Below are 21,777 nucleotides of genomic sequence, written 5' to 3'. Positions count from 1 at the left end.
GTCTCACCTCATGGCAGCCAGGAATTGTTCTCCCACTCTACAGGAAAGGGAAACCAAGGCCAGAAAGGCCAGGCCATTGCCCAAAGTCCTTCTGTGACAATTTCTAGAAGGTGGGGAGAGGTCTCTGTGCCTGCCTGCTTGCAGGTCCCTGTAATTCGGACAGCAGCAGGAAGAACCCAGCTTGCAAGGCAGGGAGGGCAGGGATGAGTGAGGCCGGTTCAGGGCAGCCTCAGCACAGGGCCAAGGCCAGAGAAGCCAAGCCTCAGCCTCTGTATCCCTGAGTCTGAAGAGGGGGCTCAGCAGGGGCCCAGGGGGCCTCAGGGTCAGGAGTACACAGGACTGTGTGAAAGGAGTATCAGCGAGAGGCCAGGGCGCTGGGGAGCCAGAATGATACCAGAATTTTTTAATTTTGCTTACCTGGTTGATGTGAAATAGTATTTCGTTGCAATTTGAACTTGCATTTTCCCTGTTACTAATATATTCATTTAGTAATTGTTCCTTATTTCCGCTATATCTTCAGTTTTTCCAACCTAAGTAAAGAGCCCCCACTCCTAGGCCCACCCAGGGACCCCTGAGTCCCACCTCTCTCTCCTCTGGCATGTTCTATCAACCTATTCCTTAGCTCACTTCTAGCCCTAGGCCACAGCTAAGCGTGTTAATGGCAGCCCCTTGACCCCCAGGGGGCTGTGCAAGTAGTAAGGAGAAACACCCCCTCCTAAGTTGGTTGGTGCCCCAGACCTCTTGGGCCACCCAGAGGTGTTAAGGAGTCAATCACCCATGTTTTCAGCTCTGTGCCAATCCCATGCCAGGGGACAGAGGATGACAGGACCTCGGCCTGCCTTCAGGTCGGTCACAGCCCAGCAGGAGAGGAAGGTGAGTCAAGAGCAGCCAGGCCCTCAACAGCTGCAAAAGGTGGGCAAACATCCCTGGGAGGGGCTCCTAGCAGGGGAATACGTGTAGGATTCTTCGCAGAATTTCGATCTTGTGTGTTTTCAGTGTTTTATTTGCAGACAGAAAAATGCACAAAGAACTCACGAATACACAGCTCAGTGAGCCTTCACAGAGTGAATGCACCCGTGTAACCAGAACCCAGATCACAAAACAATTGCAGCGGCCTCCCCTGGGATGCCCCCTGCCAGGGCTGGCTACTATTTCTGGCAGCATAGATTCATTTGGCACACTTTGTGCTTTATATAACTGGCTCATATAATATGGCTTCTTTGCTGTCTTCTTGCTCAATCTTACAAGATTCTCTCATTGCTGTAGAAAATTCTGCTGAATGACTAGCACATTCCAGATAGGGAAACTAGGGGAGCCCAGCCCTGACTTGCTCCCATAGGAAGTATCCAGATTTGCAGAAGCTAGCAGCCCCTCCTCCTCATCCAAAAAAAGGGTCAGGACTTGACTTCCCTTAAACTCCCAGAATGGGCATCAGCAAGGAGCTGGGGCCTGGCTCTGCAGACCCAGGCCTCCCCCAAAACCCTGAGTTCTCTGTCTTGTCCACCCACTCCCCAAATCCAGCCTGCTCCTTCCCCATAAAGAGAGGATGAAAGGCACCGGGGAAAGATATACTAATGATATGCACAATGTATGCAAATAGACCCAGACTCCCTGAGTCAGCTTGGACAGTGGCCAGAGTGAATAGAGAGCCAGACCTCCAAACTCTGGATAGAGAGATGGCCCTCCTGCTCGCCGACCTCACTCCTCCCACTAGCTCCTGAGATACTCAGTCCCCACTCCCAAACCCTCACCCTGTGAGCTGGCCTCCTGCTCTTACTAATTAAATTCTGTGAGGGCTGCAGGGTAGAGGTCATGAGTTAGGCTCTGGGAGCTCACAGTCTGGCAGAGAAGTGCACACAAATGCAGCCACCACTCCCCAGTAAGAAACAGTTGGGACCCCAGCTAGGCGGCCCAGAATTTCTGAGCGTGGTTTGAGCCTCCATTTCTGGCCAGCTCCTAAGGGAGCACATTGATCATTGGGAGACTTTTTTTTTTTAAGCCAACATTGAGGGGCACCTGGGTGGCGCAGTGGCTGAGTGTGTCTGCCTTTGGCTCAGGTCGTGATCCCAGGAGTCCTGGGCTTGAGTCCTGCATCATGCTCCTCGCAAGGAGCCTGCTTCCCCCTCTGCCTATGTCTCTGCCTCTCTGTGTGTGTGTCTCATGAATAAATAAATAAAATCTTTAAAAAGTAAAAAAATAAAAGCCAACACCGATTAGGAAAGGGCACAAAGGAGGTTTTGGAGATGAAGGAAATGTTCTCTATCTTGACTGTAGCGGTGGTTCCTTGGGGACACACATTTGTCAAACTCATAAACTCCACACTTAAAATAGCTGAACACAATAGCTCAATAAAATTGGACTTTTACCAAGTGACCGAGGAGATCAGGTATCGATAGATGAAAAGGGTTGGGATTTCATTGGCACAGAAAGGTCACAGCAGAGGCAGTGAAAGCGCCACCCATTATTGCCAAAGGAAGGTGGTTGGTGCCCCCTTCACTTAGTGCTTCTGTGAGGCGTGTTGGAGATTTAGGGACCGAACCTGGAAGGAAAGTATCCTGCCCCATTCCAAGGGCTGCTGGGTGCGGGGAGGGTCGGCGGAGCTCCTACTGAGTGCCCCTGAATGGTTGGCACCAGTTAGCACTAACTGAGCACCTACTATATGCCACACACCAGTCTGGGACTTTACTGAGACCAGGGGTGGCCCCATCTAAGAGCAAAGAAAGGTTTTGACATTTTTAGGTAGCTTTATAGAAGATTTAAAAAGCACAATATTTCATGACACATGAAAACTGCATGAAATTCACATTTCGATGTCCATGGAGATTGATGGGAACATGAGCACGCCCATTTGTCCACGAGCTGTGTCACAGGCCAAGGACAGAGTTGAGGACTTGCAGCAGAGACTATAGGGCCAGCGAAACCCTGAAATACTTGCCATCTGGCCCTTCCCAAATCAAGCTTGCCTGCAAAGCCTATAAAGCAGAGGTTAAGAACGCACTGTCCGAGGGAGGAAGAACGAGGGAGGAAGAACGAGGGTGCCACACAGCCTGGCTCCCGGGCTGCGGTTCGGACCCACTCCCGGCTGCGCGCGCCCCCTCCCCGCGGGTTGGTCAACCTGAGACCCGGCCTCGTGCCGGGCGAGCAGCAGTGCCCCCTGCCGGCGGTCAGGGGCAGGCCGGCGCGGGCTGAGCCTCGCCTCTTAGCGTCTGCCGCCATCTGCTGGCCTTCTCGGGAAGCGCATCCCGGGAGCGCAGCCGGCGCGGGGACTGCGAGAGCGCAGGGCGGGGACCCACATGGCCAGTTCCGGGGACCAAGGTGCCAACTATTCCAGGCAGGGATTGAAACCTACCAGCCGGTGTCCGCTGAAAACGTTTCATCTGTCCCTGCTTATTTGATGGGTGAGAATACAGGTGACAGCGCCCAGCGGGGTACCTGGATGCTTACCAAATGCTTGCGAACTGTGGCTCCGAATGTCCAGTTCCTGGGGACTTGAGCAAAGAACAGGAGCTGCAGGCACAGGGTGGTAGGAGAGGACTGGAACGTCCTGCTGACCCAGGTCTCCCTTCCCATGCATTTGTCTTTACATGCACCCTTCATTCTTTCTTACCCTCACTCATTATTCATTCATCCTTTCAACAAGCTTTTCTTGAACACCAAAGGAGACATTTCGCTGGACTCTGCACACTGGAAAAACTACCAGAGAACAAGACCGTGTAGTCCCTGCCACGGAGCTGACAGTGTTATGGAAAAGACCAGTAATTTCAGTACAGCGTGATGAAGCACATTTGGGGGTAGCAGAGAAGCCTAAATGAGCAGCACGTAAGGTGCCCCGACCTTATGGGGCATCAGGAAAGGCTTCCGGTGCCTGCAGAATGGGTGAGCTTGCCAGACAGAGAGGGGATCGGCATGTGCAAAGGCCCAGAGGTGAGGAGTATACCCAGCAAGTTGCTGAAAGAAGTCTGAGAGGCAAGAACATAGAAGGTAATGAGGACAGGGGAGCAAGAGGAGGCTGGAGGGGGAAAGAGACTGTGCCGGCGGACCTTCAACGCTGAGTGAATGCCAGGTTCAACAGGGGGGCACTGCAACATCTGGGAAGAGGCAGGGCACTTCTGTTCCCTGGGCTCACCCATTCTGTGACTGGGCAGCTCTGGCTGCTGGAAGGTTCTCCCTCATTCTGGGATGAAATCAGCCACCCTAAAACCTCCCCTGCCCACAAGGTCCTGTCCTGCTGGGGGCATGCACAGATGGAGTAGCCTCCCTGCCTCTAGGCCAGCTACTCACCTGGTCACAGCCTCACTGGCCGTTCCTGGGCAGAGGCAGCCCCAGGGCAGGTGGAAGGACTGGAACTGGCTCTGGATGCAATTCCACTCATCCCTTTACTGGCTGTGTGGCCTTGGGGTGGTTCCTTAACCTGTCTGAACCTGGATTCTCTCCTTTGTAAAGGCAGCAGAACAGCTCACCTGAGAGATGAGGCCAGTGAGAAGGCTGATGGTGGGGAGCACTCCCCCAGCGCCCTAGGCCCACCTCTGTCACCTGGATCATGGGAGGTGGTGACCAGGGCGTGCTCTTTCTTTGCCACTTTACCCGACACCCAGTGCTGGTGGGTGCCCAGCAGCATTAGCGGAATGTATGAGTGATTCATGGGGTGATTACAGGCAAACCCACAGTTACCACTCAGGACACAGGCCAACAATCACAGGGGGTGACAATACCACAGCACCCTCACCCCAGCGGTACCCTCACCCCCATCGCATCCCTGGCGATCGTGCAGAGGCCCACAGCTCAGGAAGACGAATCCACTGGCAGGAGGAGCTGGAGGTAAACCCAGGACTGAGCCCTGCGCGCTCGCGGTGCCCTCTGCTGGGCGGGCCCGGCGCCGCCTCTCCCTCTCCCCCCCCCCCCCCCCCCCCCCCCCCCGGGGCCTCAGGGACCAGCCCGACCAGGGAGAGAGGCTCGACCTGGGGGGGCCTTCCCCACACATCCTCTCGCACAGGGAAGCCCCAAATCATCCCTGAGGCTCCACGGACACCTTTGTCCTTCCTGTCTCCTCTCTCCTGCTCTTCAGCGAACACTTCAAGCATCCCTAAATCCCCACCATCCCTCAGGTGGCCTCAGCGTAGTCAAATGTTAGCGCAGGGAGGGACCTTTATTACTATTATATTACGGTTATTAACGACAGCTACCATTGCGAGGCACTTGTCGTTTGCCAGGCCATCCAGGAAATGCAGCCGGTCCCTCCAGAGATGGGCAGCCGCAGCCAGCGGGTGACAGGTGACGTGGCTGACTCAAGGTCACAGCACAAGAGTTTTCAGAAACCTGGTGTTTTTCATCAGGCTGGATGGGGCTCATCCTGCTTCAGTAAGGGGGATTAAGTGGGCCTTGAGATGGGGGCAGGGCCCTCTGGTGCCCCATGAGCCTCACCTTGCCCCTCCTCTGGACCCCACTGAATCCCAGGAAGGGAAACAATGTGGTGAGCCTCCCAGCATTACTGCAACCATTGGGGAGAGAAAAGAAAAAGGAAGTTTTGTGTGTATTTGGACTCTGCGATTGGCCTTTTCCTGGTCCACAGATGACGCTTGCCCAAGGCTGCAATGCAGGACCAGGACCAAAACCTGCCGACCCCCCACCCAGTGTTCTTTCTCTGGGAAAAGGAACCACAGAATACACCTTGGGAGGGGCCAGCACAGGAAACAGGCACACAGTCACTGCCAGGCACCCCACCTTAGGCCTACTACCCCCAGCCCTCAGAGAGGAGCCTCCTGCAGCACCTCAGGGGGACCAGGCCTGACCTGTCAGGGCTCTGACCCTGGGAAGTTGGAACTTGGAGCCTCAGGTCGTCCCGAAGCCCGGTCTATGCTGTCATCTTGTGGCCACTTCGGGAAGTGCGCCTGTCCGGCTCTAAATTGGAAATAACACGGATTGAGCAAAACTGAACATTATTCTGGGAACTCATGGGATGTAGAAGGGAACATAGCCCAGCTGGTGCCCTGAAGAAGCCCACAGTCTGGCAGAGGAGCCTCCAAATGGCATGTCCAAAACTGAACTCAGCGCCGGATACCCACCAGAACAGGTCATGGAAAAGTTTCCAAAAGATGGACCGATGGTCCAAAAGATGGTCTCTCCCATGCTTTAGAGGAGGCATCTGGAGAGGCAGCGGGCAGCAGGTAGGATTTGACGGGAGGAAGTGTGCAGGAGGCACTCCAGGGAGAGGCACCGGCCTGAGCAAAGTCACGGAGACAGGGAAACAGCAGTTCTAAGGATTCCAGTTTGTCCCAAGCCTAGGTCGGATATGGAAAGGAGGAAATGATCATTTGGGAGCCAAATGGGCCAGTCTTTGGCTGGTGGTCTAGGGAGTTTGTACTAAGAATTTTAGGCTGGGGAACCAACAAAGGTCCTAGGGCAAGGATGAAGCTTGAGCAGGGGTCTCTTTAAGAAAAAAAAAAAAAATACTAGCTGCAGGGGACAGGAGTGAACAGGGCAAATGGAAGAAGTTTCAGGGCAATGGAGAGGGTGCTGGGAGAGGAGTAGGGAGGACTTCAGGGCTAAAGAGGGTACTACTGACAGCTAGACAAGCCAGGGCCAAGCAGGAGAGGTGAGGAATTGGCTTGGAGTTGCTGTCAGGAATTCCAGTGAAGCTACAGCTGCCTGGTTCAGTCAGTAAAGCATTCAATGGTTGACTCAGGGTTGTGAGTTCAAGCTCCACATTGGGTGTAGAGATCACTTAAAAATAAAATCTTTAAAAAAAATGGAGTCCCAGTGAAGATGCCTTTAGGCAACTAGAAATAATATATGAGTAAAAGGGGAAGCAATTGCTCCCATGTGCACAGACTTCATAGTAAAAAAAAGCACTTCAGGGACGCCTGGGTGGCTCAGTGGTTGGGTGTCTGCCTTTGGCTCAGGGCATGATCCTGGAATCCCAGGATCGAGTCCCACATCGGGCTCCCCACAGGGAGCCTGCTTCTCCCTCTGTCTGTGCCTCTGCCTCTCTCTGTGTATCTCTCATGAATAAATAAATAAAATCTTAAAAAAAAAAAAGAAAGAAAGAAAGCACTTCGGCTTGTTCATGTTTTGACTAGTATTTACTGAGCCCCTACTATGTTCCAGGCCCTATGCTACATGGTTTGCTATTCATCAGTAAACAGGGTTAGATTCCAGGGTGGGGAGCGGTGCGGGAGACACATTAGCTAGTAGGCCTAATGAGTAAGTATAGTATGCAGTGTATTAGAAGGTGCTAGGGAGAAAAGGGAGGAAGAGTGTAGGTAAAAGAGAGTAGGGGGCTAGGGTAGGGGGGTTCAGTTTAAAGCAGGATGGTCCAAAAGGACCCCAGGACAAAGCATACATTCAAGTCTCAAATCCTAGAGACTGGGGACTTCCTGGGTGGCTCAGTGGTTGAGCGTCTGCCTTCGGCTCAGGTCGTGATCCCAGGGTCCTAGGATTGAGTCCCAAATTGGGTTCCCCGCAGGGAGCCTGCTTCTCCCTCTGCCTCTGTCCCTGCCTCTCTCTCTCTGTATCTCTCATGAATAAATAAATAAAATCTTTTTTAAAAAATTCTGGAGACTGAAGGATAGCAGGATGTACCTACCCAGAATGGGCAGCTTTGCTGTAGTGATTATTTTGAGTTGTTGACACTTGAAAAGCAGTAAATGCAAGGGCAAGCTTTTTCTAAACTCCCCTTATCTGTCTAAAGACAGAGTCTTCAAAAGGGACTCAAGTATCATCAGTCCCCTCCCCAGCAGGGAGAGTCATCAACCAGGGAAGCCAGCAGAAGAGTCTAGAAGTTGACATCACATCCAGACAGACTTCTCATGACCATCATTACAGCTGTTCTTCTAAGGGCCCACTCAGATTTCCAAAAAATCCTATGCTCTCCCCTGGGAAGCTATCCTCCCCCTCTCTTTCTCTATTAAGAAAGTATACAAGCTTGCATGCTAAGCCACCTTGGGGAATATTTATTTTTCCTGGGTATCCATGAAGTAAACATGATAATAAATTTCCATCTGTTTTTCTCTTGTTAACCTGTATTTTATTTACTACAGGGGTCTCAGTCAAGAACTTAGGAGAATAGAGGAAAAATTATTATTTCCTTCCCTATAAGATTTTGGGAAAGAAAGTCATGTGAATATCTAGGGAGGAGCCTCCGGAACCCAAGGTGGGAACACTTCTGGCGTGTTCTAGGCCCAGCAAGGGAGCCGATATGGCTAGAATGGGGAGAGCAGGATAGTGTATTGAGATGAGCTGAGAGAAGTAACAAAGATTGAGACTGGGTCACAGAAGTTTGAGAAAAGTTTGAGAAATTGCTGAGAGAGAGAGAGTGGTAAGGACCTCCCTCTTGCAGGCTGCTGGAGGGAATGTGAACAATTTGTCCCTGGACGGTAATTTTGCAAACACATTTAAGATATGCTTTTCTATTGACCCAGAAAATCCACTTAGAGGAATTTATCCTAAGAAATGCTGAGAGATGTGCACGTCAAATTATCCACAAGGATGTTCATCCAGTACTGACAAGAACAGAGGGTTTGAGATGATTTAGATGCTCAACAAAAGTGGACGAGTTACATTATTTATGCTACATCCATAGCAAAGTTACACAGCCGTTAAAGATGTTGTAGTAGAATTCTATTTATTAGCATGGAAAGAGACTCAAACATGTATTTTATTATGGAAATTTTATTTTTAAAAAAGTTTTATTTATTCATGAGAGACACAGAGAGAGGCAGAGACACAGGCAGAGGGAGAAGCAGGCTCCATGCAGAAGCCTGACGTACGACTCAATCCCAGGACCCTGAGATCACGACCTGAGCCAAAGGCAGATGCTCAACCACTGAGCCACCCAGGTGTCCCTATTATGGAAAGTTTAAAACATGCGCCAAGGTAGAAAAAATGATATAACGTGCCCCCATGCACTCATTCACCAAGTCAACAATTATCAACTCACAGTCTTCATCTACACCCCCTTCACCTCCTCCCTTCTCCCACATAATGTTCTTTGTTTTTTTTTTAAAAAAAAGGATGTTATATATTGAGAGAGATAAAGAGCACGAGACGGAGGAGGGTCAGAAGGAGAAGCAGACACTCCGCTGATCAGTGAGCCCGACTCTGACTCCAGGCTGGATCCCAGGACCTTGGATCAGGACCTAAGCAGAAGGAAGATTCTTAACCCACTGAGCCACGCAGGCACCCCTCCCACATCATTTTCAAACAAACTCCAAACATGATAGCATTTCACTTGTAAATATTTAAGTATGTAGGGGCACTTGGGTGGCTCAGTGGCTGAGTGTCTGCCTTTGTTTGGCTCAGGTCGTAATCCCGGGTCCTAGAATCGAGTAGCATCAGGCTCCCCATAGGGAGCCTACTTCTCCTCTGCCTGTGTCTCTGCCTCTCTCTCTGTGTCCCTCATAAATAAATATATAAGTCTTAATAAGTAAATATTATTTCAGTATGCAGCTAGCAGACAAGAGCCCCTTTTCTTTAACATAACAGCATACATCAAGTCCCCTGTCGGGCTCCCTGCATGGAGCCTGCTTCTCCCTCTGCCTCTCTCTCTGTGTGTGTCTCTCATGAATAAATAAATAAATTTTTTTAAAAAAATTTAAAAAAACACATACAATCATCATACCTAAAATAATCAATAATACTTCCTTAATGAAGGAAAATTAGGTCTCGCTCACAGTACCCGACACCAAATGTGTGGATGTTCCACGCCAAGCAATTTGGATGCTGACCACCCAGCGTTAGCACAGACCTCACAGGCTAAGGGATCAAGTCCCACAAGTCCCACTGACCTCCCATTTCAGATGTGAATCCCAAGCAGCAAGTCGTAAGATCACTGTAAAGGCTGCTTTTAGGCAACAAACTTGAGTGCTGGAAACCTGCATAAAGTGAAAAGACCCCAGCCTCGCAGTGTGAACAGGTTCCTGAAGGGACCTACCTCGGAATAACCTCAGGCCCTAATTGACCAACTGCAAGCAGGCACAGTTCCTAAGATTACCAAAAATGGGAAAGGTCCCTACTGGCCAGTCTCCCTCACTCCACCCTGTACCACAGCCTCTCCTCCTCCTCCTCCTCCTCCTCCTCCTCCTCCTCCTCCTCCTCCTCCTCAAAGACAGTCTCTCCTCTCCTGTCCTGCTTGCTGCTCCCTTGCAGTGCATTCAATAAACTTCTTTTGGTTTGTTTGTTTGTAACTATTTTATTTATGTATGTATTTACTTAAAGATTTTATTTATTTACTTGACAGAGAGAGAGAGCCAGAGACACAAGCAGGGGGAGCTGCAGAGGGAGAGGGAGAAGCAGACTCCCCACTGAGCAGGGAACTCCACAAGACTGATCCCAAATCCCTGACCCCAGGATCATGACCTGAGCCAAAGGCAGATGCTTAACGGACTGAGCCACCCAAGTGCCCCTATTTTCTTTTTATTTAAATTCAGTTAGCCAACATAAAGTACATACTTCGTTTCAAATGTAGTGTCCAGTGATTTATCAGTTGCATATAACACCTAGTGCTCATCATATCACATGAGCCCTCCTTATAAACCTCTCTTTTGTTCTGTCTTGCATGAATCCTTTCGCCACCAGCGCATCAGCCCCACCCAATTAGAAAACCCCACATTTGGCACCCGCCCTCTTGCATCTTATTAGAGTGCCCCACAATTACCCACAGTTGTCCCATCTGCCTACATACAAATCAAGTGTTCTCACAAGCCCCTTCTAGGGTTCGATAATCTGCCATAACGGCTCACAGAACTCAGGGAGGAAACACTTAACTATTACCAGTTTATTATAAAGGACATAGATAAGCAACTAGATAAAGAAGTACATGGTGCAAAATCTGGAAGTGCCCCCACACTCAGGAGTTTCTGACCTCATGGAGTTGAGGTATACCTCCCTCCCAGCACATGGATGGGTTCATCAACCTGGAAGCTCCCCCAAACCCCATTGCTTAAAAAGTTTTTACGGAAGTTCCATTTGTAAGTGTGATGCATTACCTCATTGGCCACTTACGGTAACTCAACCTCCAGCCTCTCTGCCCCGGCACCTTTATCATTCAGGAAATTACAGGGATTTTAGGATCTCTTTGCCAGGAACCAGAGGGCAGAGATCAAATATATAATTTCTCTTACATCACACTATCACACTTAATATAATCAAATACCTGGTCAGCATTTAAATTTCTAAGTCTATAAATAAATAAATAAATTTATTTAGTTATTTATTTGTAAGTCACATAAATGACTATTTTTTTAATGCTAGTAGGATAACATCTTTTTTTAAAGACTTTATTTATTTATTTATTTGAGAGAGAGAGATTGTGAGAGAAAAAGAGAGCACAAGCAGGAAGGAGGAGCAGGCTCCCCACTAAGCAGAGAGCCCAACATGGGACTCAATCCGAGGACCCTGGGATCATGACCTGAGCTAAAGGCGGACCCTCAACCAACTGAGCCACCCAGGTGCCCCAGGATGACATCTTTAGTAGGTAATTTTATTGTACAGATCTGGAAAGATTTATATTATGTTAAAATCATGAGTGAATGCTGGTATTTCCAATTTTATTCCAACATGACAGCATGTCTTCTTCATTTCTTTGGTTTTATTTTTTTTTCTATCTGTTTATAGCTTAATAAGTTTTAAATTCTTTTTTTCTTGCATTTTCTTTTTTCATTTAAATTTAATTAATATATACTGTATTACTAGTTTCAGAGGTAGAGGTCAGTGACGCATCACTCTTATGTAATACCCAGTGCTCATTACGTCACCTGCCCTCCTTAATGCCCATCACCCAGTTACCCCATCCCCCTGCCCCTTCCCTTCAGCCACCCTCAGTTTGTTTCCTATGATTAAGAGTCTCTTATAGTTTGTCTCCCTCTCTGATTTCCTTATTTTTCCCTCCCTTCCCCTGTGATCCTGTTTTGTTTCTTAAATTCCACATATGAGTGAGATCATACTATAATTGTCTTTCTCTGATTGAGTTATTTCACTTAGCATAATACCCTCTAGTTCTGTTCACGTTACTGCAAATGGCAAGATTTCTTTTTTTTTTTTTTTTTTTTTTTAAAGATTTTATTTATTTATTCATGATAGTCACAGAGAGAGAGAGAGAGAGAGAGAGAGAGAGGCAGAGCGAGAAGCAGGCTCCATGCACCGGGAGCCCGACGTGGGATTCGATCCCGGGTCTCCAGGATCACGCCCTGGGCCAAAGGCAGGCGCCAAACCGCTGCGCCACCCAGGGATCCCTCTTTTTTTTTTTTTTTCTGGTTGAGTAGTATTTCATTGTATATATATATATATATACCACATCTTTATCCATTCATCTGTCAGTGGACATCTGGGCTCTTTCCATAGTTTGGCTACTATGGACATTGCTTCTATAAACATTGGGGTATAGGTGTCCCTTTGGATCACTACATTTGTATCTTTGGGGTCAATACCTAGCAGGGCAATTACTTGGTCATGCCGTAGCTCTATTTTTAACTTTTTGGGGAAGCTCCAAACCGTTTTCCAGAGTGGCTGCAACAGCTTGCACTCCCACCAACAGTGTAAGAGGGTTCTCCTTTCTCAGAATCCCCAACATCTGTCCAACAACACTTCCTGACTTGTTTATTGTAGCCATTCTGACTGGTGTAAGGTGGTATCTTATGGTTTTGATATGTATTTCCCTAATGCCGAGTGATGTTGAGCATTTTCTCCTGTGTCTGTTGGCCATCGTATGTCTTCTTTGGAGAAATGTTTGCTCCTGTCATCTGCCCATTTCTTGACTGGATTATTTTTTTCTTTGGATATTGAGTTTGATAAGTTCTTTATATATTTTAGACACTAGCCCTTTATCTGATAAGACATTTGTAAATATCTTCTATTCTGTTGGTTCTCTTTTGGTTTTGTTGACTGTTTCTTTTGCTGTACAAAAGCTTATCTTGATGAAGTCCCAATAGTTCACTTTTGCCTTTGTTTCCCTAGACTTTGGAAACATGTCTAGCAAGATGTTGTTGTGGCTGAGGTCACAGAAGTTGCTGCCCATGTTCTCCTCTAGGACGTTGATGGATCCTGTCTCACATTTAGGTCTTTCATCCATTTTGAGTCTATTTTTGTGAATGGTGTGGCTGTCCCATTTTCCCAACACCATTTGTTGAAGAGATTGCCTTTTTTCAATTGGATATTCTTTCCTGCTTTGATAAATGGCAATTTTTTTTTTTTAACTAGGATCTCTCATGGGCCGTAGGATCAAGCCCTCTATCGGACTCACCTTAGCAAGGAGTCTACTAAACATTCTCTCCCTCTGCCCCTTCCCCACTAAAATAAATAAGTAAATCTTTGAAAATGGGTGGGGGGTGGTGGGCAGGGAACTCACATAAAACCACAACCCATGGTTGTATGTATCTTAAGTCTTTCAAACTGTAAGTACCTCCTCCTTCTCTTTTCTTCCCTCCTCCCATTTATCCATTGTAGAAAATATCATTTATCTTATAGAGTTTCCCATCTGGACTTTAGCATTGCATTACCATGATGTAGTTTGACATGTTCCTCTGTCTTCTGCATTACCTGAAACTTGCTATTTATATCTAAAGTCTATCAGGGATGCCTGGGCAGCTCACTGGTTGAGCGTCTGTTTTTGGCTCAGGGCATGATCCCAGGGTTCTGGGATTGAGTCCCACATCAGGCTTCCTGTGAGAAGCCTGCTTCTCCTTCTGCCTATGTCTCTGCCTCTCTCTGTGTGTCTCTCATAAATAAATAAATTAAATAAATAAATAAATAAATAAATAAATAAATAAATAAATATCTTAGTCAGATTCAAGGGTTCCTCCTCCCACCAGGGGCAATTATAGGTGGTGCTGAAGAGATGTGTTGTTTCTCCTTTGGTGGCTTTAGAGGTTAATGATCAATGCCCAGACCCATTCATGGATTAGGGTTTGCAAAATGATAGTATTCTAACTATAGCACTCCTTCTTCATTTATTACCTGGACTGCTGCTTCTATAAAAGGGAATCATGCCCTTCCCCCCTCATCTGTAGTTTGATTCCACTTTGCAGGAAAATCATAGATATTACAGGAAAGGCAAGGTAAATAATTTCCTTTTCTTTTTTTAAGTTTATTTATTTACTTAAGTAATCTCTACACCTAGTGTGGGTCTTGTACTCATGATCCCGAGATCAAGAGTTGTATACTCTTCCAACTGAGCCAGCCAGGCACCCCAATAATTTTCTTTTAGTTTCCAGTTTGCAAAGTAATGAGATGATTCTGTAGCATCCTCCAACGGTGACCAAATAAGGATTTCTTTCATTGTTATAAACTTGTGATTGAAATATATTTGAAGTAAGCATACTGGATATGTTTAAATCTATCGCAGTTGCTATCCTGATAATTATGTAAAATAGTCTCATGGTTCCAAAATCAAATTTCCAAAATAAGATAGTCAAGGAAATCCAGCTTCTATCCCTGTTCCCTCCACCCCTCCTTTTCCTCACAGATAACCTTTTTTTTCCCCTTTTTTCGGTCAAAACAACAACAATACACATATATCCTTTTTCTTACATAAATAATAACATACCTCCTTATATTACATTACAAAAGGCAAGTCACAAAACAACTTGTAGAGTTGGATCCTAAATAAAAAAACATTTTGCTTCATGTATAAAAGCAGAAGCAGAGACACCTGCTCAGTTGGGCAGCTCAGTTGGTTGAACGTCAGACTCTTGATTTTGGTTCAGGTTATGATCTCAGGGTTCTGCGATGGAACACACACACACACACTTCTCCATCAGGTTCTGTCCTGGGTATGGAGCCTGCTTAGGATTCTCTCTCCCCCTCGCCCCCTGACCCTCCCACCTCACCCACCCACCCACACACACACAACATTTTGAGGTCTCTAACTGCATTTCTGCTCTAGGGAGTCCTACAAGCCAGCACACCCTTTGGCCAAATGGAGACTGGTCTTGGCTGCACACATTTGCGGGGAAGCCTGAGGCAGAGCTGAATTGCAAAACTGAGCGGGGAGGAGGTTAAAAGGTCTAGGACAGGAACAGAATCAAAGGCAGAGATGAAGAAGCTAGCAAAAACAGATCCTAGAGGGAGGAAAGGACACCATTATGTTACAAGGTTTCTTTTCCTTGGTGACTGCAGTTCTCAGGCTGCTTGGAAGCATGAAGAGGTAGACCAGACAGAGAATGGTGGGCTGCAAAGCAAGGTTTCTCAAGCGATATTAAAATGAGAATACAAAGTTCCCAAAGAGGGAGGGGACCCGAGAGTGTTCCCTCCAGAGTTTCTAAGTCTATGGCGGTTTGATGGGCTCATTGGCGAGCTGTTTTAATCTGATTAACCCTCCCTGTACCTGACATCCATCCTGCACTCAGGTTTTTGTCATCTACCTATCACGTGAAAAAGGATGGAAGGCTCCTTCCAGGGTGGTGTAAAATCCTTTTAAGGGTGGTTTCCTCTTGGGGGATTGGGGGGGTTTTGTCCCTGCCTGCCTTTCTTCCAACTATCCTTCATCAATTAGAGTGATCAGGAGGGGTCCTAGCAAGCTAAGACTTTTGAACTATGTTGGGGAGATGTAAATACCCTCCTCTCCCACCAGCAGTTACTGAGTAAGGCTCACATTGTTCACTGGTGTTTCAAATGAGAATGGATGAGATGTCTTTGTGACTGCTTTGATCAACCTGGGCACAGAGGAAGTGACTGTGACACTTCCAATATGTCAAAACATGTGATGTGGTTGGTCTTTGTTTTGTTCCCTGGAATACTCATACTCAACACTCTGAGCCAACACATAAAAACTGTGACTACCTAGAGCCACCATGCCCTAAGGAAGCCAAGGCACATGGAGAGGCAGTCATACTCTTCCCATCATCCCAAATCTGAAACCAGACCTGTGAGTGAATAAACCTTCAGGTGATTCCAGCCTCTAGCCTTCGAGACCCCAGGCATCATAAAGAAGAAACAAGCTATCCCCATTGTGCCCTTTCCAAATTCCGGATTCACTGAATCTATGAAAAATAAATGATGGCTGTCATACATCAATCAATCAATCAATCAATCAACCAATCAATCAAAATGAGAATGGATTCTTTGGGGGAGAATTTGAGAGATGCCAAGAGCTAGCACAGCACAAAGCAGCAGGACACTCAGAGCAGTTGACAGCTTTATTAATATCCACATGAAGAGATGGAAACATGCCAAAATGGATCTTGGTCATTCTTAGGTGGTAACTGTTTTAACAGGTGATTTTTTGGGGTCATTTTTCTACTTCTAAAATTTTTACACAGTAAGAATATATCATATTTTTAAAATAATATATTCTCATTGCATAAAAATTTTAAGAAGTGAAGAATCAATACTATAGTATTTTACAACAAGGGAAATATAATCATTATTTTTTAATAAAATAAAACAGAGGTACTGAAAGAAGGAAGTGAGTTCACTCAAGGCTGGGCCAGGCCACCCCACCCTGGGCAGGGGTGCCTCCTCCCAGATCTAGAAGGGGAAGCCAGCCTTGGGGGCGGGCAGAGGGGAGCGAGCCAGCACAGATAGCCCTCCAGGGTGGGAGCACCTTCGCAGTCAAAGTTACAGGCTGGGCCTGAAGCCAGCCCTGCAACTTACTAGCTGTGATCTTGCAAAAACAATGCCACCATTCTAAACTTCAGTATCCTCCCTCATCTGTAAAAGGGAATAGCTCCTTCTGGTTGCTGGGTGTCAGGAGGATTCAAGGAGACAATAAATATAAAGTGCTTAATGTCAGGCACTTGGAAGTAGGTAATAAACAGAGGCTCTGCAATGAGGCATGAACTCCCTGTAATCTAACCAAGGTGTCACGCTTTCCCCCACACACAGCCTAGGCCAGTGTTCAAGCGGAACCCAAAACCACACTCTGTCCCCAAGAGAAAATCCTGTCTGCAAAAGCACCAGAGAGTAATGGATAGTTTATTAAAGATTCTGCAGGAGTAATGTGGATGGGGCAAGTAGAACACAGTGCACCAGGCCTCCCCGACAAGGTCCCCAGAGAGCTGTCGTCTCTGCCAGCCTCTCCTCCAGAAGTGCACTCCATTGCCCCCAGCATCTCTGGCTGCACTTCCTCATCCACTCAAGTCTTCCCTGGGGTCTCCATCCTCTGCCCAGCACCTTAGCGGCATACAGCCTCCCCCATCTGACGAGGAAGGCCCTCAGGACACCTTCTATCTGGAGCCACTGTCCTTAGATAAGCCACTCACCTTAGAAGGTGAGCTGGGAGTTATAGTTAATAAGTCCAGTGGGGTTTTTCCTGATACACATACAGGAAAAGACAGGCTCAGAGAGATTATGTAAGTTGCCTGAGGACACAGAGCAGTCAGGTAGCAGGACAGCATCTCAAATAGTCCCTTGACTCAAAACCCCGATCATGCCAGCAAAGCCTCCCTGTAGGGACTGAGGTCCGTCCCCTGGGCCTGCCTGTCCCCAGGAAGCTCTCAGATCCCCTGGAGCATCTGGGAAGGAAGAAAGGACCACACACACATATACATGCTCCCGCTGGCTCAGATATGCAAACGTGTGCACATGGGCGCTCACACACATGCAGCATGCATATGGGTGTTCACCCCCATGTATTCACACCACCCCCACATCCGTATACTCACACACACATCTCTGTTTCCACAACACCCACTCCTCTCTGAACCACAAGTGATCTCTGTCAATCTCCCTGACACTTCAGGAATTCACCACCTCAGTGCTGGTCAGAGTGGGAGCTCAGCCATTGTTTAGAGAACAAAATTAGCCATTTTTTTTAAAAAATCTTAGTCTGTGTGCTGCAATGGCTGCCTGTCCTCAGTATCACTGGTCACCCAGACTTACTCCTCAAACGTGTAGTCACACCCACCAGCTCTGGCAGAGAACTGGGGTGCACTCCCAGGTGCCGGCTCCATCAAGGGAACAGCTACCACCCTTACAAGGTCAGAAGCGAGCCAGAGGTTCCTCCTGGGACCCGAACCCCTCTGGGTAGCCATGCAGCCCAGCAGGAAGACTGTGGCCACCCCAGCCTGTGTCCTTGCCCAAACCCAGGCACCTTAATTGCAGAAGACAAAAACATCTACTTTGTCAGGATTCCATGGGACGTGAGTGGGAGATACTCAACACAGCGCTCAGAATGTAGTGGGTACTCAATTGAAAAAATTGTTTTAATTCCTCTCTGGAAGAGTCCGCTCTATAGGTACAGAGCACAATTGCTGAGTTTGGGGGGCAAAAGTTGAGGTCAGCGACCCTACCACCCTGGGACATTCCCAGGTGGCAGCATTTGGACACTAGCCAATTGGAGGGTCTGCTTGGGCTAGGCGAGTGAGAAAGGGAAGGACATCACCTTCTTGATGGTAGAACTCTCCCTCCACCCAGGAAGAGACTTAGCTTGGGTGGTGAAGGCTCATAAGCCCCTCAGGGAGAGGAAAGATCTCTGGACACCCCTGGTTAGCCTCAGTAGTACATGACCACCACCGAGCAGAGAGCAGTTTGCAAGGTCATGGCAAAAGGAACCAGAGAGGCTGGAGGAGGGAGTAGGAGACAGAAATAAAGTTGATGTTGGTGAGGAGAAGGCTGTGGTGAGTCATGTGTATGAGGATGGGTTTGCGTGTGCTGGGTCGTGGACCCTTTCTTCCGCCTGGAATTATCTAGAGCAGCACCGCCCAGTGGAATTATAGTGCATGCCATCTATATAACTGTAAATGTCCTAGAAGCCACATTTTCTAAAAACTAAAAAGAGAGGCGAAATTAATTTTAATAATATATTTTATATAATCCAATACATCCAGAATATTTTTATTTCAATAAAGAGTTGAGATAAAAAATCACTGAGCTATTTTACAATTGTTTTTTCATGCTAAGCCTTCAAAACTCTGTGTGTGCAGGATGTAAGCTGGGAATACAAACTTGGTGGGAATGCAAACTGGTGTAGTCACTCTGGAAAACTGTATGGAGCTTCCTCAAAAAGTTAAAAATAGAGCTACCCTATGACCCAGCGATTGCACTACTAGGTATTTATCCAAAGGACACAAACATAGTGATATGAAGGGACATATGCACCCCAACGTTCACAGCAGCAATGTCCACAATAGCCAAAATATTGAAAAAGCCCAGATGTCCAACTACAGATGAATGGATGGATAAAGAAGATGTGGTATATACATACAATGGTTATATATAGCCATCAAAAAAAGAGAAATCTTGCCATTCGCAAAGACGTGGATGGAACTAGAGGGTATTATGCTATGTGAAATAAGTCAAAGAAAGACAAATATCATATGATTTCTCCCATATGTGGAATTTAGGATACAAGAGAGGATCATAGGGGAAGGGGAAGGAAAAATAAAATAAGACGAAAATGGAGAGGGAGACAAACCATAATAGACTCTTAACTATAGGAAACAGAGGGTTGTTGGAGGGGAAGTGGCGGGGGGGGGACAGGGTAACTGGGTGATGGGCATTAAGAAGGGCACATGAGGGATGCCTGGGTGGCTCAGTGGTTGAGCGTCTGTCTTCAGCTCAGGGTGTGATCCCAGGATCCTGGATCGAGTCCCACATCGGGCTCCCTGCGAGGAGTCTGCTTCTCCCTCTGCCTGTGCCTCTGCCTCTCTCTCTTTGTCTCGCATGAATAAATAAATAAATATTAAAAAAAAAAGAAGGGCACGTGAGATGATGAGCACTGGGTGTTGTATGCAATTGATGAATCACTAAATTCTACCTCTGAAACTAATAATATACTATATGTTAATTAATTACATTTAAATTTTTTTTAAAAAATCTAATTCCCCATGTGTTTTATACTTCTAGCACATCTGTGTTCAGACTAGCCCCATTTCCAGGGCTCCTGAGCCACATGTGGCCCATGGCTGCTGTGGCCCTTTGTGAGTTGGATTTAATTTGGGGAAGGTGGGTGGGTGCAGGGGAGAGCAGAGGCCACCCAAAGTGGCCCAGGCACCTCCAGGTGACACACTGAGAAGAGCTGGGTGCTGGGGGCAGGGTACAGAGCTGGGTGTGGCTGAAAAAGGGGCAAGTGGCATGAAGGGGTGGGGACACCCAGCTGTGCTCTGTCAGCCGTCTCTCTGTTTCCCCCTGGATCCTCAGTACAAACCACCGGCTCTCTCCCAGTTGACCAGAGAGCTCTCCAAGCCCATGGGAACGACTTGAGGAGACTTGCTGCAGACTTGCTGCTCGGTAAACACAGAGGCCTTTCTGGAAACGGCCTTTGTGTATCATATTAGCTTTAAAATAATAAAAATAAAATAGGAGGAGGTTAGAGGAGCTGTGGTCTTGGTGGAAGCCAGGTTTGAGCTGATTTCCATTACAGCACATCTACTGCTCTTCCCTTGGTCTGGATTGTCCACCCTGGCTCACCCCCACCCCAGTAGGGGACTCCTACTACAGTGCCCCATCAGAATGCAGGGCGCCTCTGTGCACCTGCACCTGGCACTTCTCCCATTCTGAGCTGTCAGCTCCTTGAGGACAGGTGCCAGGTTTGGTCCTTCGCTCCCTCCACAAGCCCAGGCTGCTCTTTATCCTTCCCACCAGCAGCAACCACATCTGCAGTTTGGTCACCCAGGTGGCCCTACCAGGGCCTGGGTTGGGGGAGCGGGTTGGAGAGGAGTAAAGCAGACCTGACATACAAAAGCATGTTAGCTCTAAGGGTCCAGCTCCATGCATGTTTACCACCTGGATCAAAAGGGAGATCATTTCCAGCACCCCATTAGTATCCCTCGTGTCTCTTCCCAGTCAGCACCCTTGAGGGCAAGGGGGGAGCTACATTGTCCGCAGAACCCCAGCCTACTCCTAGCATGCACATCTTACAGCAATCACATGCAATCTGGGCCAGAGCCGCAGCAAGCCCAGCTCTCCCTCCTTTCCCAAGTGGTAACAATAGCAGACTTCATTTACTGGGGAGGAGTGGGGGGGACACCATTCCAGCCATTTTCATGAGTAGGTGGTGGCTCCCAAATAAGGAATGCAAGAAATACTGCATTTATTTGACTTTCTTTAAATCAAGTTAAATCTCATGCCAGTTAACATCCCACCAGCTGCCCAGAAAACCGATCTTGGATGTGGCAAGGGCTCTACATGCCCCAGGATTCTCTCTAGGTCACAGTGTTTCCTGTAGTGCCAGAGCTACAGGAAGTCCCCTTGGTCCAGATCATCCATCTGCCCTAGTTATCAAGAAGACACCTATTTCCCCAGAGGATATGACTCATTCCTGACAGGAGATTCTGCTGTTTCCATGCCAAGTTTGGGGCCATGGGGAATTCTTGAGGCTGAGGGTCTTGGGGGGTGGGGTCCCACACAGCCATGCCCTTGCCACACGGCCTATGGAGATCACCATGTAGAAGCACCCACCTCTATCCCATCCCCATTCTGAGAGATTTGTTCCTGTCTCCTGATGCTCTCAGGGGCTCTCTCTCTCTCTCCCCTTTCACCTCCGGGAAACTGGCATAAACTTTGCAGTGACTTAATAACCCTACATTTTTATTCCATCACAGATATTCTATTCTCCTCTTAAAATCCTCTCAAAAGGGGGTGGGGGTGACTGGGTGGCGGGCACTGAGGGGGGCACTTGATGGGATGAGCACTGGGTGTTATTCTGTATGTTGGCAAATTGAACACCAATAAAAAATAAATTTATTATTAAAAAAATAATAATAAATAAAAATAAAATCCTCTCAAACGAGAGGGTAAGAGGGGCACTTGGGTGGCTCAGTTGGTTAGGCATCTGCCTTCAGCTCAGGTCATGATCCCAGGGTCCTGAGGGCCCCCTGCTTCTCCTTCTGTCACTAGTCCCACTCC

General features: G+C 47.7%; 2 long non-coding RNA genes across 3 annotated transcripts; both read right to left on the bottom strand.

The window, feature by feature from the left end:
• Positions 1–908: 908 nt before the first annotated feature.
• Positions 909–4,892, bottom strand: LOC125755724 (uncharacterized). Its single transcript, XR_007412874.1, has 3 exons — positions 4,282–4,892; positions 3,608–3,693; positions 909–3,507 (listed from the first exon to the last, which is right to left on the bottom strand). It is a non-coding gene; the product is annotated as an uncharacterized LOC125755724 (long non-coding RNA).
• Positions 4,893–4,918: 26 nt separating this feature from the next.
• On the bottom strand, positions 4,919–10,001 carry LOC112655546 (uncharacterized). Of its 2 annotated transcripts, XR_003133760.3 has the most exons (3): positions 9,783–10,001; positions 6,063–6,278; positions 4,919–5,898 (listed from the first exon to the last, which is right to left on the bottom strand). It is a non-coding gene; the product is annotated as an uncharacterized LOC112655546 (long non-coding RNA). The 2 variants fall into 2 exon arrangements; XR_007412875.1 differs by lacking the exons at positions 4,919–5,898; positions 6,063–6,278 and adding an exon at positions 8,650–9,134.
• Between the last annotated feature and the right edge of the window lie 11,776 nt (positions 10,002–21,777).

The sequence above is a fragment of the Canis lupus genome, chromosome 9 (assembly GCF_003254725.2).
Source record: "Canis lupus dingo isolate Sandy chromosome 9, ASM325472v2, whole genome shotgun sequence".
Lineage (NCBI taxonomy): Eukaryota > Metazoa > Chordata > Mammalia > Carnivora > Canidae > Canis > Canis lupus.
The sequence above is the reverse complement of the archived record's forward strand: the minus strand, read 5'-3'. Positions and strand labels throughout refer to the sequence as shown.